The sequence below is a fragment of the Canis lupus genome, chromosome 4, assembly GCF_011100685.1.
Source record: "Canis lupus familiaris isolate Mischka breed German Shepherd chromosome 4, alternate assembly UU_Cfam_GSD_1.0, whole genome shotgun sequence".
Lineage (NCBI taxonomy): Eukaryota > Metazoa > Chordata > Mammalia > Carnivora > Canidae > Canis > Canis lupus.
Window position 1 is genome coordinate 66,089,856 of NC_049225.1, and position 17,456 is coordinate 66,107,311.

Consider the following 17,456-nt stretch of genomic DNA (forward strand, 5'->3'; position numbering starts at 1 on the left):
GCATGCTAGTATTTATACATTATTTTTTAAATTATTTTACTACAAATATCTTTTTATTAGGTTTCATTCATATTACATGTAAGGCATAACATTATTTTTTAAATTTGATTCTATCAAAGATTACCATTTCAGGAGAGAAATGCATCTATTATAAAATATTAGTTATAAAAAGGAGGTATTGATAGGGTGAAGGATTATTGTACAGGGATTTGTGCTGCACTCTCTGTAATACCCTTATTGTTGAACAGATATTCTAATTTTTATATGATAGTACATTTTATGAAAGGAAGTAAAGATTTAGGATTAGGAAGAACAAAAGTGAGTAAGAAGAGGCAGCAGCACAGAAAACATTTATTAAATTAATTCAAAACTATCAAAGTATATTCTATTTTCATATAGGTTTCCCATTATCAGATTTGTGAAATTTGAAATGCAGAATATAGTTATTTAAAATGACTAAAAGTAGAAAGAATATAGATCTTATTTTGTAATAATTATTAATTAGCTAGCCTTCCAGATAGCCCAATAGAAGCTGATTTCTTGAACAGCCAGAGGAGTCACCTGGATGGTAACCATCTGAAGAAAGTCTCTTGGTCCTTTCATCCATGATATTTTCTCCATGTTGCATGGAATTCCTGCTGTTTAATCATTGAATTTGGTTTCATTTGTTTCCATTTTCTTGTCATACATGTCACCTTAGAGGTTCAGTCAAACTAACTGAATTAATTCTACTTATAATTTAATTATACTACCATTAATTCTACTTATAATTTAGGTTAATCTAGTTAGTTCTTCAAAAAATAATAATTAGTTCTTCAAACTCACTTCTTGAGCATGTGTGCTGTGTCAACATATATTCTAGACAATATGAATATGTCACAAGAAGGACATAAATCTGTGCCTCCATGTAGCTTATATCATTCTAGGAAGAAATACATAACAGATAAATAAAAATAAAATAATTCAGATGGTGAAAGGAGTTTTGGAGGAAAACAATGTAGAGAAGAGAAAAAGGGAATAGGAATTGGGGAGGACTACGTGAGATAACTTGCAAAAAGTTTATCGCAACTCTTGACTCACATCAAACTTTCTAGATACAAGCAGCATTTTCTAAATCATCCTGGGTTACCTGGAATGTGAACTAGGTGACCCTGATACCTAACTCCCAGGTTTCCCAGCAGAAGGAGCTAGGCATGCAATCTTGATTTTGCAGGGAAATTCAGACTTATATTCACTAGAACATTCTTCAGAACCTAAGATTTCCAAGTGTTTGGCAACTTATATTTCCAGATGACTTCCATGAACAGTAAGCAACCGCATAACCAGTCTTCTTGATGTCAGTCAATCTGAATACTGATCAGGCTAGTTTCTCGTGTCTGTCCTGTAATAGGTGAAATAGCAAGAGAACAATGTCCCTTAATTGGCATTTTGGCCTCAGCAATATTCTTCATGAGATGCAATACAGAGGTGGGAATATGAGCCTACTCTTCACATATAACGTGTGTCAGTAGAATTTATCCTGAAGCCTGGTGCATGAGAGGTCAAGCCCCAGACAGGTCGCCATGTATGATATATGTGATGCTAGACATTATTATAATCATGTCTCCTTAAATTAAGAACCTGCAATAGAGAACAGTAGTCACTGTTGTTGATGAAGTTGATGATTAGAATATATGCATATGCACACACACGCACACGCAGACTCGGTAACACATATAAAGACTTGTCTTTATGACTTATTTAGGAAGAGGCAGCAGTTTTTTGAAATATATTCCAAGTACTCTCCTTTTTGAAATGCAGATCCAGTTTAAGTGTTCAACCACCTACTTGATGTTCCGAGAGAGATAGGAACTGGGTGACTGAAGCTCTGTAGGCATCTACAGATCATTGAACTCCTCCGGTTTGAAGCAAGCATCCTGCCCCTAAGAATTTGACATTCTGTCCAGCCCTGCCCTTTAAATTCAGGTTCACTGCTGGACAGCAAGATCCCAGGGAGAAGATACAAGACGATTTTTTTTTTTTTTTAGAACTGATACTTTAAAATCTCCTACTACAATTACAAAACCGTAACATCGTTTGAGCTGGTAAGCACTCTATGGGAGATCATCAGGCCTTTGTTCTGAAAGCTTTGTTCCCAGCAGGAGCTGAGATCTAAACTTCTCACTATCATTTTGTGATAAATCACAAAGAAAACATCCATCTCATGTCAGAGTACTTTAGCGTCACTATGGTGAACATTGTTGTTCGAGGTCTGTAGACAGGTGATAAAAGTATAAAACTAAAATAAGCCAATAACTATGAAGAGCGAAAAATGGAAGCTTCCAGGAGTTTCAAATCGGCTGCATCTATTTAACCAGACACTTGGCCCATCAACAGAAGCCTAGAGATGTTCATTTCATGCACTGTTTATTGCTAAAATAGATATTACAGTTTAACAGATTTGGGGAGAGATGAATCTCTGTTAGGCAGAAAAAGAAATTTACTTTTAAATTTAATTTATTTTTAGAGATTGAATTTAGTTACCGCTTTGTACTGGGGATATAACTAGGAAAGAGACATGTTATTTTCATGGAAGATAATTTCCTACATATACCAGTCACAGTACTTTGTGACCTTTTTTGCCTATGTTTCTCTTAAAATGAGGTGTATGTGCAGGTTAGCAATTTAGCTTAAGCTACAATTTACAGACATGAATTTCTGCCATTGAACATGAATTGAAATGCTTAGAAATTTCCAATGCTCTTAACATACCTAGTTCTTCTAGACTCTGGAACCATTAGCACTTGAGTCATATTTTTTAGCATACTTCTTACTTTAGAGACAAGTTCCTAGTCTGCACGACAGACATGACAGTCTGTCATGCATAAATGAGAATTACAATTTATATTTCAGTGTGAATATGATAAAAGTGAATTTGTCTGAAGTCTCCAACCCCCTTTTCCATATTGTTCCATTGTTTTATTTATTTTTTATTTAAAAAAATTAACGATCTTATTTATTTATTCATGAGAGAGAGAGAGACAGGCAGAGACATAGGCAGAGGGAGAAACAGGCTCCATGCACGGAGCCCGATGTGGGACTCGATCCTGGGACTCCAGGATCACACCCTGAGCTAAAGGCAGGTGCTTAGCCGCTGAGCTGCCCAGATGTCCCTGCTCCATTGTTTTAAATCTTTCCATTTTATTTTTCATCAGGAAGAAAATAATTTGGCAGAAACTTAGTGTGAGTTGATTAGCACTTTAATTCTTGCAGGTATATTTGACTCAAGGGAAGAAATTTTATGGAGAAAAAGGTGTTAAATTGAGGAAGGCCTAAATTATAAGCCTAAAAATGTTCAAACTTAACAGTTAGGCAAATGCCATTGATGGCATTTGAGTAGAAAACCAAGACGTCCTTTTAGGAAGAATATTATTGTATAGAAAAAACTTGATGCAGAGCCTGGAATCTTTTCTCTCTGTGTCTCTCATGAATAAATAAATAAAATCTTTAAATAAATAAATAAATATTTATGTCTACAATAGGAGTTTTTAAAGTTTTTATTGAAATTTATTTAAATTTCAGTTAGTTAACATACATTGTAATATTACTTCCAAGTGTACAATATAGAGATACAACACTTACATACAAGTGCACTTCTTAATCTCCATCACCTGTTTCACATACCCTCCCCCTGCACACACACACACACACACACACACACACACCTTCCTTCTGATAACCATCAGTTTTTTCTTCCTGGTTACGAATCTTTTTCTTGATCTGCCTCTCTCTCTCTGTCTCTAGCTCTCTTTCTTTTTATGTTAGGAGTTTTTGTTTCTTAAAGAATAGTTGGGAGAATATTGTTACTAAGATATCAGCTATAAAACCAGAATTTTTCAAGATAGAATACATCATCATGTATTGCCCAGCATTTATGATGACGCAAGTTAGTTTCCAAAAAGTGACCAGTGTTTTTGTAAGGATCCTATTGAGGAACAATCTTAGACAAAATGTGATGGTTTGACATCTCTTTAGTAAATTCCTTAATATTTTACTCAATTCAAAGTTAAGTGGCTACTCAAAAGCCTAGAGTTGCCAACTTAGTGCCGAGTTAGTACATTACACTTGTTTGATTATTTTATTACCTTTGAACAAGGAAAAGCATCTGTTCTAAGACAGTTAGTGTGTCTGGATTATTTAGTTCCAGCAGAACATTGAGAAAGAAGGGAAAGATAAAGCCAAAAAGATATACACATTTAACACATGGCCTAAATTCTTGAAAAAGCTCCCATTTCTTATCATTTTACCATCTCTTGCAAGTTCATGTGATGGCTGAGAGTAATCCTTTAGGTCTTGAGATAATCTTACAAGAAATCATTGGAAATTTTCCATCTCTTTCTTCTTCAGATTTATCTTAAAATATCAATTGGAAATTCTCTTGTGTCCTCTCCCCCAATACTCTCCACAAACTGACTCCTTTTTAATTATGATCCCACAGCCTCTTCTTATACAGGCCTCATTGAATTTTCTTTACTGCTCAACTCTTTCCAATCTTAATATTTTTTGAAGGCATTTAATTACTATCAGCAGCAAGCTCCAACTGTTTGTCATGGCACAGGAGGCCTTTCATTCCCTGGCTCTTGACAACTTCTAAAGTTTCAATTTTAGAGAGTGCTAGTGCTATTCAGTCAGATACCTTCAGTAACTCCATCTCATACTATTGCTCCCATTCCTCAATGCCTACAGAATTTAAGATCTGTACTGCATATTTAAGTATGTATGGATAAACTGGGTTGCTTTGTTCATCAGTAAATTTAGACACCTAAATGTCTCACTAGGTTGCAAAGACTTCAAGAATATCAAGTCACATGTTCCACAATTTTAAGCATTGAATAAATTATCTCACTTTTCCTAAACTATTTCAATGACCTGTTTTATGTGAAGGAATAGAGGGTAGTAGTTGGACTCTGCAGACAAGATGTCTGATTTAGAACAGTAGCTCAGCCACTTCTACATTCTGCCACTTTTTAGCAAGTTGCTCAACCTCACTGAGATTAAATGTCTTCATCTGTGAAATGGAGCTGTGATAACAGTGATGTACTTTCCTCAGGAGGTCCTTGTATTAAGTGACTCATCCTCTAGTTTGAATGCTCACAAGAGTACAGAACACAAAACAAACACTGTTCAAGTGTTAGTTCTTACTAGACCCGAAATGCTCTAGCTCCAGTTAATATTCTCCTCTGAACTCCAAACCCATCCATCCAACTGCTTTCTTCAGGTATTAATTACCCAAACATGTCCAAAACTAAACTCTTTATTTTACTCCCAGGCCTTTTGTTCTTCCTGTGTTTTATGTACTAATCCTGCCTACCATGGATGCCCAAACAATGAATCTGAAAATCATATCCACATATTCCTTCCTTGACCTCATACATTCAACTATTCAGCTAGTATTGTCAGTTCTACCCCATTAATATTTTTTGGATCCCCTTTCTCAACTTCAAGACAACTTCTGTGAGGAAAAGCCCTTTCCAAAGGAAAACCTACACAGCCAGTCTTTTGTTTCCCACTCCACCACCCATTATTTTCATTCTGTATAGGAAACGCTCAGTCACCAAGGACTAGCAGAAACTCTTTCATGGGAGAGCAAGAGGAGGTGATTATAAAACTCATAATTTATGTATTTCTTTTAATTCTTTTAGTTGAGAATAGTTGACATGGAATCTTTCATTTGTTTCAGGTATGTATTTCTTTTCTCCTTTTCACATAATAAAAAGTACAGTGTTATTATAAAACACTTGATTTTCCTGATATGGAAAAGTCTCTTCCCAAGCCTACTTTCCTCATACTGGTTACTAATTAGCCCAAAATAATGAGAAAGTCAAAGAAGATGGGAAAACAGCAGGCTAAATTATTTATTGTAAATATACAGTGCCATTTTGCCCATCTCCTCCTGAGTGTATGTAGGTGGATGACTCTAGGTAGATTTCTTAATTTCTCAGTTATGAAATATGAAGGTCTTGAATCAAGTTTTGATATATATTAAAGCCACTGCTAGAATTTCAAGGTCTTCATGATGAAAACAGGGTTTTTTTGTTGTTGTTTTTTGAGGACATCAGTCCTTCTTTGCCCTTTTGTTATATGTACCTATTTTTTAAAATTTGTCTCTTTTTTTTTTATTTTGAGGGAAGTAGAAACAGTGCCATGTTTTTTAAGTGATGAATTGATGTCTTCATAAAATGTAGGTCAAATATGTGTAAACACATATACCACCTTCAGGCATTTCCACATAAATAAATATCATATTTACTCCTCCTCTTTATTATTTTAGCCACTCTTTATTATTTTATCCACCATTATCCTTAGCTAGAGAAGAAATGAATACCCAAAGTAACAGGAGTAAGATCTCTTTTCTTTAAACAAATATGTTCCAAGGACATAAAAGATATTTTTCTTGTTCTTGCTCCTCCAAGGGAGTTCAGACTGTATATAAGTATGTAAATTTACTTTGACTGTATAACGATTTCTTTTTTCTATTGTGTATGTGGGAGGAATAGAAGAGTGTTCAGTAAGAACAATTTTGAAATATTTTACCCTGGTATCGTTGTGTGAAATGACTTAGCAATTCAAGTCAATCATTTCTTTCCCTACTTCTATTGTGAAAGTACATTTATATTTTAAGGTTGATTTGTTGCTTAGCTGAATATTGTTTTTTAATGTCTAAAGGCAAGTGTAATTCACATTTTTCTAGTAGCCACCCACACTACCATGGCAAAAATCAAATTTTATGTATATAAATATATACACATACACACATAGATAGATGATGATAGATAGATGATAGATAGATAGATAGATAGATAGATAGATAGATAGATAGATAGATGATAGATGTAATTATTTGTATTTTGGTCAATAAAATGATTTTAAAAATACACCAGCAAATATATCTATCAACTAACATTATACTAGGCCAGGGAGGGAGATAATTGCAGAAGAATATAAAATAAAGTAAAAAGCTTCCTGTAATATAATAAAAGTTGGGAAGACAAAATCAAATACATCTATGTGTGGGATCCCTGGGTGGCTCAGTGGTTAAGTGTCTGCCTTTGGCTCAGGGCATGATCCTGGAGTCCCGGAATGGAGTCCCATGTTGGGCTCCTTGCATGGAGCCTGCTTCTCTTTCTGCTTATGTCTCTGCTCTCTCTTTCTCTCTCTCTCTCTCTCTGTATCTCATGAATAAATAATACAATCTTTATAAAATACATGTATATGAAAAAAATTATTTGCAAATTAACATTCAAAAATATAAATCAGTTTGATATTCAAATTTTGCTGACTTTATAACTATTTCTGAAAAATTACCTTACTGATTTTCTAAAATAAGAAAAAGTTATGATTTGTGAAAAGATGTTTCATTTAAGAATTTTTATACATATATATGATTTTTGAAAAGATATTTCATTTAAAAGTTACATATATATATATATATATATATATATATATATATACACACACATGCTGTACTATTTCTTCTGCTCTTGACCTATACTTCATAAAGTAACAAATGATACATTATCAATATTCTACCTCTGTGGTAGACAACACAGATTACCACAACCCTTTACTTTTACCTGTATCCTCAACATTTGCAAGCCCTACCATAATCTTTCTACAATTAAAATGTAGAGTCCCTTTCTGCCTCTTCAACTCGACCTGGCCTTATGACATTTTTTTGGCCAATAGGATGTAGAAGTAAGTAAAGTCCAGATCCAAGCCTATGCCTCAACAGTCCTTGTATATTTCCATTCTCTCTTTTTCTTTAAAGCCTGCCCAGCCATAATATAAGAAGCCCAAAATATCCTGCTGGATAAAGAGAAAGTACATTAAGCAGAGACATGACATGCCGGCTGAGACCATCCTAGGCCAGTTGATGAGCAGCTGACTCTAACTATAGAAATGAGCTCAACCAAGACCAGAAGGACCACACAATTAACCCATTTCAAATGAACACCCTAAAGAATTATATTACAAATAAATGGCTGTAATATAATCCACTAAGTTTTGAGGTTGCTTTGCAACAAAAGCTAATTAGTAAAGCCTCATTTGCCCAGCCATAGTGACTGATCCAAGGGGTAGACAAAGGTAGGTTGATTTAAGTTCTTCCTCAGAACATTTTCAGCTGGAAAAGAGACTCTCCTTTTCTTGGATTGTCAAACTGGAAGTATATGAGCTTTCTAAAACTTTCTAAAACTGGGCGTCCTATTGCATGGAGAAAACCATGTACAGGAAAAAAAAGTGAGGAAATAAAAACAAGAGACAGCGTGAGAAAGCCTTTTTTGACCATCTTCATCAATGATTAAAAGTATCCCTTAAGGCCAAGTTTGCTCCTGTCTATTTTTTGGAGTTTGGTAAAACAATAAATTCCCCTATTTGGTTTAAACTAGTTTCAGGTGGATTCCTGTCACTTGCAATTGAAAAAAACCCTCACTAAAATGTTTAGCTAATCAGGAAGTTCCAAAATTAAAAGTGATTGAGTTACTGAACAACTCAATATTTCATACCCAAAATAAACTGTTCAATCAATAAACATTTGTTTAGAATCCATTACAAAGAAGACACTAGGTTATGATATGATAGTATGATCCTATTCTTACAGGATTTGTATTCAAGTAGGGAAGAGACTGATATCCCTATGATTAAGCTTCACAATCAGGAGACAAGAGGTACCAGAAGGTTCTCTAACCTAGTTTTTTTTTTTTTTTAATTTTTATTTACTTATGATAGTCACAGAGAGAGAGAGAGACGGGCAGAGACACAGGCAGAGGGAGAAGCAGGCTCCATGCAGGGAGCCCGACGCGGGACTCGATCCCGGGTCTCCAGGATCGCGCCCTGGGCCAAAGGCAGGCGCCAAACCGCTGCGCCACCCAGGGATCCCTCTAACCTAGGTTTAAGAAATGAAATCTCGGTTTAGTCTTGAGAGGAAATCAGAGCTTAGCCCAATGAAGAGGTCAAAGAAAGCATTCTAGTGAAGAGATCATGACTGTAGTCTTATCTTCATTAAAATATACCCTTCATTAATTTGCTGATACACAGCTATAATTTTATTTTATTATTTTATTTTTTTAAGTAAACTCGATGTCCAATATGGGGCTTGAACTCACAACCCTGAGATCAGGAGTGGCATGCTCTACCAACTGAGCCAGCCAGGTGCCCATAGAATTTTATTTTTTTCAAAGTAAAATGGTGAAGAAAGAAGAATATTATATATATATATATATATATATATATATAATTTTTATTTTATAAATATTTTATAAATATTTTATTTATATTTTATTATATATAATACTTTAGATACCTACTATCTGTCTGAAACTACATAATTTTTTAAAAGATTTTTATTTCATTCATTCGTTCATTCATTCATTCATTCATTTAGAGAGAGAACATGCACAAGCAGGGGGGGGGGGCAGAGGGCGAGGTAGAAAATCTCAGACTTCCCGCTGAGCACAAAGCACATTACAGGGCTCCATCTCATTGACCCTGAGATCATGACCTGAGCCAAAATCAAGAGTCAGATGCTCAACCAATTGAGCCACCCAGGCTCACCCCTACATAAGATACTTTATAAATAATTTCTTTTAAACATATTTTAGGAATATTAATAGATTATCTCATTATATATTCATTACAATCCTTTGGAATGGGGGATATTGTATCCCATTTATTTCATATGTCAAAAATTAAGAAATGAAGTTTAGATTTCTTTTTCTTTGAAAGAATAGTAATATATTTGAGAGATACAATTAACTCTGATATGTAATGTAGTCTAGAATATATATACATTAGGATATCCTAGATATATTCTATAATCTAGATATAATATATATTAGAATATAATAGAACATGTAAAAGAGTTTAGAGATATTTTTCTGGCATCAGCTTTGCTCATTGACAGGAATTCACTAATTTAAAATTTTTCAGTATTTTAATTTAATTTTTAAAATGTAAGTTTATTTAATTTTTAGCTTTAACTTAACTTTGTTATTAGTGACTTAAGATTCTGCAAAAGTTGGGACACCTGGGTGGCTCAGTGGTTGAGCGTCTGCCTTTGGCTCAGGGCGTGATCCCAGAATTCTGGAAGTGAGTCCAACATCAGGCTTCCCGCAAGGAGCCTGCTTCTCTCTCTGCCTGTGTCTCTGCCTTCTCTCTATGTCTCTCATTAATAAGTAAGTAAAATATTTTAAAAGAGAAGATTCTAAAAAAAAAAAAAAAGAAGATTCTGCAAAAGTTTATTCTACATCTGAAATTATAGCTTAAGTTTCTTGTCACTATTTCCTTCAGCATACTTGCAGAGAAGCATCTTGGAAACATTATAAAATTGCACTTAAATATTCTTAACTAATATTATAATGAAGAAATTTTTTCTTAGGATTGGAAGTTCAAGCCTGGTTCTCAGTAGGATCCATGAGCTTATGTGTATCATGTATTTACTTTTTGAGACTTATAAACATTGCTCTCTCCCCAGCATATTCCTATGAAAAACTTTGAAAGAACAGTGCAACTTGTGCTTTTAGCCATTATATATGATTCTTACAATATTTGAGTGTATATAAATATAAAGATATATTTCTGGTTATGATCAACAGAGGAAAGATTGACAACAGATTAAAGATTGATGACTGAAAGGAAAAAGATTCTTTTAAAAAGTGAAAGGGGTTGAAAACCATGAATGGCAGTAAAGGAACCGACTTTTGAAAGTCACATTTTCCATTGTAATAGATGAAAAAAATGAAAAAGAAATGACAAGTGCAGTTGCTCTTGTTATTATTTTTGATGCTGTTGCTAATGTTGTAATTGACAACAATAAGGATAAGGAAGATAATATGGTGTCCAGGGTGGCTGGGAGATACAGAAGCTTACATGTTGATGATTTCTATTGTCATACTGAACTATGAGACCAGACCATGATTCCAAGTGAGGGTGAAGAGGGAAAGCAGATTGTTTATGGAGAGAGATGTGAACTCTTGGAAAGATCTGAAAGTGTTGGTCACATTTGAGTATTTTTCAATTTTTTTTATCACATACTTCATTGAAAATATCTAGCACAGTTGTATAATTTTTCCCAGGAAAATTCAATGACTGCCTGTAGGGATGGAGAAGTCATATGGTAAGGTTATCTAGAGTTGCCAGGTATGATTGACGCAAGGTGAGTGTGGACCATATCACTATGATCATCCACAATTGTACTGAGGTAAACACCTGGGTATAAACTGGACCAATCCTTCTCCTGAGATTGAAGTGATTACACAATTGCTGTTGGGTCTATAGTAGGATAAATACCAGAATATTCCACTTATATGAGGTAACTAAAACAGTCAGTCTCATGGGGCAGGAAATGGAGTGATAGTTGCCAGGAGCAGGAGCTAGGAAGAGGAGTTGGGAAGTCATTGCTTAATGAGCATAAAGTTTCAGCTCTGCAAAACCAAGTTCTAGGAATCTACTGTACAACATGGGATCTATAGTTAATAGCATGGTATTGTGCTCCTCAAAATATATTAAGAAGATAGATCTCATATTAAGTGTTCTTATCGCGTGCACACACACACACACACACACACACACACACATACACACATACCACAGAACACAAGAGGAGTTTGAGAGGTAATAGATATATTTATTGTGGTGATGGTATCATGAGTGTATGCCTATATCCAAACTAATCTAGAGATCTACACTAAGTGTATCAATTATATCTTAATAAAGCTAAAAAATTAAAAAGGCAACATAAACCTGGAGGACTAGTCATTCACTTAATAAAGCAAAGCAGGTGTATGAACAGAAATAATACAGGCATGTGCATATGTACAAAACATAAGCTAGAAACTGTGTCCTCTTGACCTTCTAGAGCCAAAATTTTAGTACCTTGTGAATCCTCTGTTGCTGCCATTTTGCTCTGTGAGAAAAGCAATCTTTCTAATGAATTCACCTTTTGTTTTTTAGGCTGCTTTGAATGGATTCTGTTACTTGGAATCAAATGATCTCTGACTAAGACACTTTGGAAACCATCCAATTAAGAATAGACTGTATTCTTTTTCATCTTGTATTACTTGGTCAATTCCCTCAATATTATTATTGCCCTTTGGGGGTAATTCTAATTTCCAGACTATATTAGTCTGCTTTATCAAGATCTTTTACTTTTTGTACTTTGATAACTAAACATTTCAGTTGACCATACGATTAATAGAAACAGAAGGTTTGCACGGTTGTCAGTGAAGCTAACTATTTAGTTTAACTAATAGAGTTGTATGGCCAGAATCATGGTAGTGCTAACCTTAGCCTATTGTTTTCTGATCCAACTAAGAGAGTGGAACAATCAGGAATGGCGTGTCTTCCATTAAATTTAAGCTCTACTAGATCAGCAAGGGTTTTCTCTCTTGTTCACCAGTTTCCTCAGTGCCTACAGCATAAGTAGTTAATAAATATTTGCTGAAATATTGAAAACCATATTGTTTTTAAAAGGCTTGTCATAACTGTCATTGTCTCACTTGGAGTCTTGGACAAATGGTAGAGAGATTTCTGTCCTTAAGTATCTGGAAAAAAAAAAAAAACAGGCTTACTCCCATTAGCTCAAGACAGCAGAATTATAAAATCAAATAATCTTTAACTTTCTGTAGTCCTCCCACACTCTGGTATCTAGTAATGTTCTTTGTCTCATTAGGGATTAAATCTTTATACAAAGCTTGTGTAACTATATCTGAACATATGCCCCTACCTTATGCCTATGAAGTGTTTTCTTGAAATAGAACTAATGAGACAAATAAGCAGGTCTTCTCTCCACAAATCCTGCTTTCACTGAATCCTGTTTTTAATTACACTCTTCCCCCCATAATAGCAAGGCCTGCAGTTTTAACCTTAATCATTCTCACCTAGCCTATAGAAACCCAAGATGGATTTTCAGTCAAGTTGATTATCTGGTGCACACCTGCTAGCATAATTAGGGGTAGAATATGATGTTTTTCTCATTTACTCAACTAAAAATAGTTTAAGCCAAGTGTAGGATCAGTGTTTCAACAGTTGGATATCTTTTGGGTACTTTGAACATCACACTCCACTACCTTACTTGTAGAATCTTGTTTTATTCCTTTATGCTTTAGGTCAGTGCTTCTGTAGAACCTAGGCATAGTCTTGAAATATACATTTTAACAAACATTCAAGGTATAGTAGGTATGGGGCACCTGGGTGGCTCAGTGCTTGAGCGTCTGCCTTTAGCTCAGGTCGTGATCCCGGGGTCCTGGGATTGAGTCTTGCATCGGGCTTCTCACAGGGAGCCTGCTTCTGCCTCTATCTATGCCTCTGCCTCTCTCTGTGTGTCTCTTATGAATAAATAAATAAATAAATAAAATCTTTTTTTTTTTAAAGTATAGTACGTAGATGGTAGACAACATTTGGAGGCACAATGCCTTAAGGAGAGAAGAAAGTGGAAATGTTTTTTTAATATTGGTCTGCTAAAATTTTAAATTTTCCTTTGAGTTAAAGTTTCTAGGCTTAACTATACTCTGCAGAAACGCCAGTAAAAAGTTCTATTGATATTTCTGGGCCAATCCTTTAATGGACAGAAATTCCATATTATTTAAGATCTACTTCCGTGCAAACACAAATTAAAGTTGCCTCCCATTCAACTTTAGCTATAAAATCTATAAATAGAACTTCTCTATAGATTTTCATTCACAACCTCAAATCATGCCCGGCAGAACCTTTCCTTGTTGGACACAACCCACAACTTTAAATTTTAAATATTCTTTAGTTAGACATTCAAGAAAGAAATCAGAAGCCAATGCAGAAATATTTGTTTTGCCACACTTCCAACGGTTTCTTCTCTTTCTATTCCTGGAACTCCAATCTTCTCCTCTCTACTACTGAGAGCTCTTGAAGTAACAAGTCCATTTTCTCTCCACTATGCACTTAGTATGTTTTGTTGCCTCACTCTCAAACTTCCCTCATTTCTCAAGCTCCCATATTCTTATCTTCACTGTTGAAAAGACCCCAAATTTTTTAATAGGATTGATTCCTTTAATCAAACCCTGATCACCATAAACTGTAAAATTCATGCTTAAAAGGTGAAGGAATTTTCCATTCTGAAGAACTAAAAATAGCTCCTTTATGAGTCTACAAAGATGCACAATAAGCATATAAAGAGGTGGGTTGAAACCACATGCCACGTAAAAGGATTGGGGGGAATTGTAAGAGATAAAATGAGTCAGCAAGTAGGTAACCCCAGAACAGGGTTAATTAAGCTTGCTCTGAGTCACAAGGTAGCAGGTAGTAGATTAATGGGACAATAGAAAATATATGGAGAGCTGGGACATTAAAAGGAACCTGAAGTGTGCAGTGAGCTGTAAACTCAAGAGAGTGAGAAATTGACATAATTTTGTCTTAGTGACTCTAGAGAATGAGACACATTATTTTTTTGTCAGTCCCTCATGGACCAGACAATTATTTGTAACAGGAACGTGTTTATTGTTGTTTGTACTCATAGCTGCCATTGGCATTTAAGAAAATAACCTTCTTTAACCCTTCCAACCATTGTTTAAGGGTAATTATAATGCTCTGTTAAATTTATTAAAGAGGCCATTAGACTGAGGTGGTTCTAATACCTTAACAGCCTAGTGAGCAAACTGAAGCCTAAGCCTATAAATATCCCAAGGTTAGGAAATAAAAACCTAAGGACAAATGATAACTAGGTTTTTTCAAACAAGGCAAATGCTTAGCTATAGGCAAGGAAAACACTTAGCTATAGCCAATCAAATAATTTCCTTGCTTTGTTTCCACCTTTTCTGTATGAAAAATTTTCCATTCGCACCTATGCATGGAGTCCTCCTAACTGCTTCCAGTTTGATACTACCACTTTCCAATAGGTTTTTACCCAAATAAACTCTTAAAATATTTAATATACTTCAGTTTAGCTTTTAGCAGGTCTCTATGTACAAACAAAGAAATGGAGAGTCCTAGAAGTTACTTTATCCAAGATCACATGCCCACTACATAAAATTTGAATATTTAAACCCCAAATTCATTTTCTTTCTTTCTTCCAGAGAGAGGTAGAATAAGAATCACACATTTACAGGGCCTGAAAAAAAGAGTCTGCAACCTTGAAAATATATAAATTATATTATCTAGGGATCCCTGGGTGGCGCAACGGTTTGGCGCCTGCCTTGGGCCCAGGGCGCGATCCTGGAGACCCGGGATCGAATCGCACGTCGGGCTCCCGGTGCATGGAGCCTGCTTCTCCCTCTGCCTATGTCTCTGCCTCTCTTTCTCTCTCTCTCTCTCTCTCTCTCTGTGACTATCATAAATAAATAAAAATTTAAAAAAATTATATTATCTAAGATTCATTCATTCATTCATTCATTCAGAATTACTTGAGCAGCCTTAAGCACTCCTAGGAATGCTATAGTTTCTGGGGAAATAGCAATGACCAACACAGATTAAAGGCTGACAATAAACACACTGTGTGTTCTGATTTGCTTACCTGTATCTGTCCTATTTTGATTTGCTTTAGTTCCAGTAAAGATGCTGGAGTAAAGTATACCATGCCTGAGGAAGAAAATAGAAGATAATAGAAATGAAAATAGCATGGCCTGGAAATGTAGCCAAAGTCAAACTTCTGCTCTGCCTGGATTGGTAGTAACAAAAATAACTGGTGACAATAAGGAGATTTGGGATGTCACCAGGGAAGGGATTTTTGCTTCACTGCTCCATTACACCGGGATCAAGAAAGGAAAAAGCTATAAATAGTAAATAGTGGAGTTGTAGAAATGTGCATTGAGCCCAACTGCTCTGAATCCTTTGAACTGCTAGGCAAAAGAAAAATAAACAAATGTTTATAACTCTCCAGGGAGCTAAAAAATAGTATGACAAGAAAGTGGAAACATAAGTGTAAGGGTTTAGGATCTTATGTTTAGTTTCACCCCTTGTTCTCCACACCCCTTATTACTTTATTCTGGATTGAGTCTTTCTCTTTTCTTTTGTCTTAGAGATTTATTTATCTATTAAAGAGAGAGAGAGAGAGAGAGAGAGAGAGAGAGAGAGAGAAAGCACAAGGAGGGGTAGAGGGAGAAAATCTCAAGCATACTCCACACTGAGTGGAGAGCCCAATGCAGGGCTCAATCCCACAACCCTGAGATCATGACCTGAGCTGAAACCAAGAGTCTGAGGCTAACCTACTGTGCCACCCAAGCACCCCTCAATTGGATATTTTTCTAATTGTCTTTTATCTGTTGGCTTACGAGCTCCAACTCATTGTTGCCTTACCCAAGTGGTTGCTTTAGGGTTCTATGAAATATATTCATCTCATTCCTCTAATCTTCTAATCTAATCTTCTCTTCTAATCTAATCTTACACTATTTCACTTCTAGTAGGAGAATCCTATTCTTCCATTTATCCTTTCCAGGCCTTCATGGTCCAATTACATTTAACTTCTATCTAAACCTCCCATATATTGTAGCTATTTTTACTTTAAACAGTTGACTATATATGAAGGAGAGAAGAAAAAATATATAATTAACCATGCATGAAGCACTTCTAGTGTTCTTTATATCTTTATGTCACTCCTGGTTTCTGTTGGCATGCTTTCTGCCCTATGTGAGCTTCTAGCCCTATTCTTCTAGTCCTTTCAGCTGTGTCTTCCCCCGTCAGAGAACAGTTTCCTCATCTGTACTTGCTGATCTGTTCTTAGCTGGGTCCTTGAGGGTGACCCTCTGGGGCTGCCTGGATTTATCTATGTGCATCTTGCTTCTCTCACTATTCTAACCTGGACATTCCAGCCACCTTGTCTTCCCCAGAGTCACAGCTCTCTCTTCTCAACTGAAGCAGTCCACCCGGCTCTGCCTGGGATCACCTTCCTGAGCCACTGCCTGAAAACTCTTCTGGCAGTAAGCTGGGGCAATTATAGGTCTTACCTTATTTGTTCATTTCTTTCTTTTCTTTTTGTTGTTGTTGTTTGTTTGTTTGTTTCTCATTTCTCAGGGATCACTGTCCTTTGTTGCCTGTTGTTCAAAGACTTCAATGTGGTTTCTTTCATATAGTTTGCCCAATATTTGAGTTGCTTCAGGTGAGCAGATAGAGTTGGTACTTGTTACTCCATCTTGATCTGAAGAAGTCCAAAGCTTTATTATTTTATTTAGCAACTGTCATGTAGTATTTACTATGTCAAGCACTGTTTTATGTGTTTTACAAACATGAATTTAGATAATTCACATAATATTCCCATGAGGAAGCTGCTACTACTATCTCCTCCCATTTTATAGATGAGCAAAATAAGGCACCTAGAAGATAAGGAACCCATTTAATCTCACACTGATAACTGAGGCAACTTATTTTAACTACCAAAAAGCACGGGCCTATAAAGAACAGCCATGACGAAGCATTTCAAAGACACTGGCCTTGCTAGTGTGCTCAAGATAATTCTC

At 35.5% G+C, this 17,456-nt stretch overlaps 1 long non-coding RNA gene across 1 annotated transcript; it reads right to left on the reverse strand.

Moving 5' to 3' along the window:
- Positions 1-11,686: 11,686 nt before the first annotated feature.
- On the reverse strand, positions 11,687-17,163 carry LOC119873277. Its single transcript, XR_005357640.1, has 3 exons — positions 16,947-17,163; positions 15,518-15,582; positions 11,687-12,578 (listed from the first exon to the last, which is right to left on the reverse strand). It is a non-coding gene; the product is annotated as an uncharacterized LOC119873277 (long non-coding RNA).
- Between the last annotated feature and the right edge of the window lie 293 nt (positions 17,164-17,456).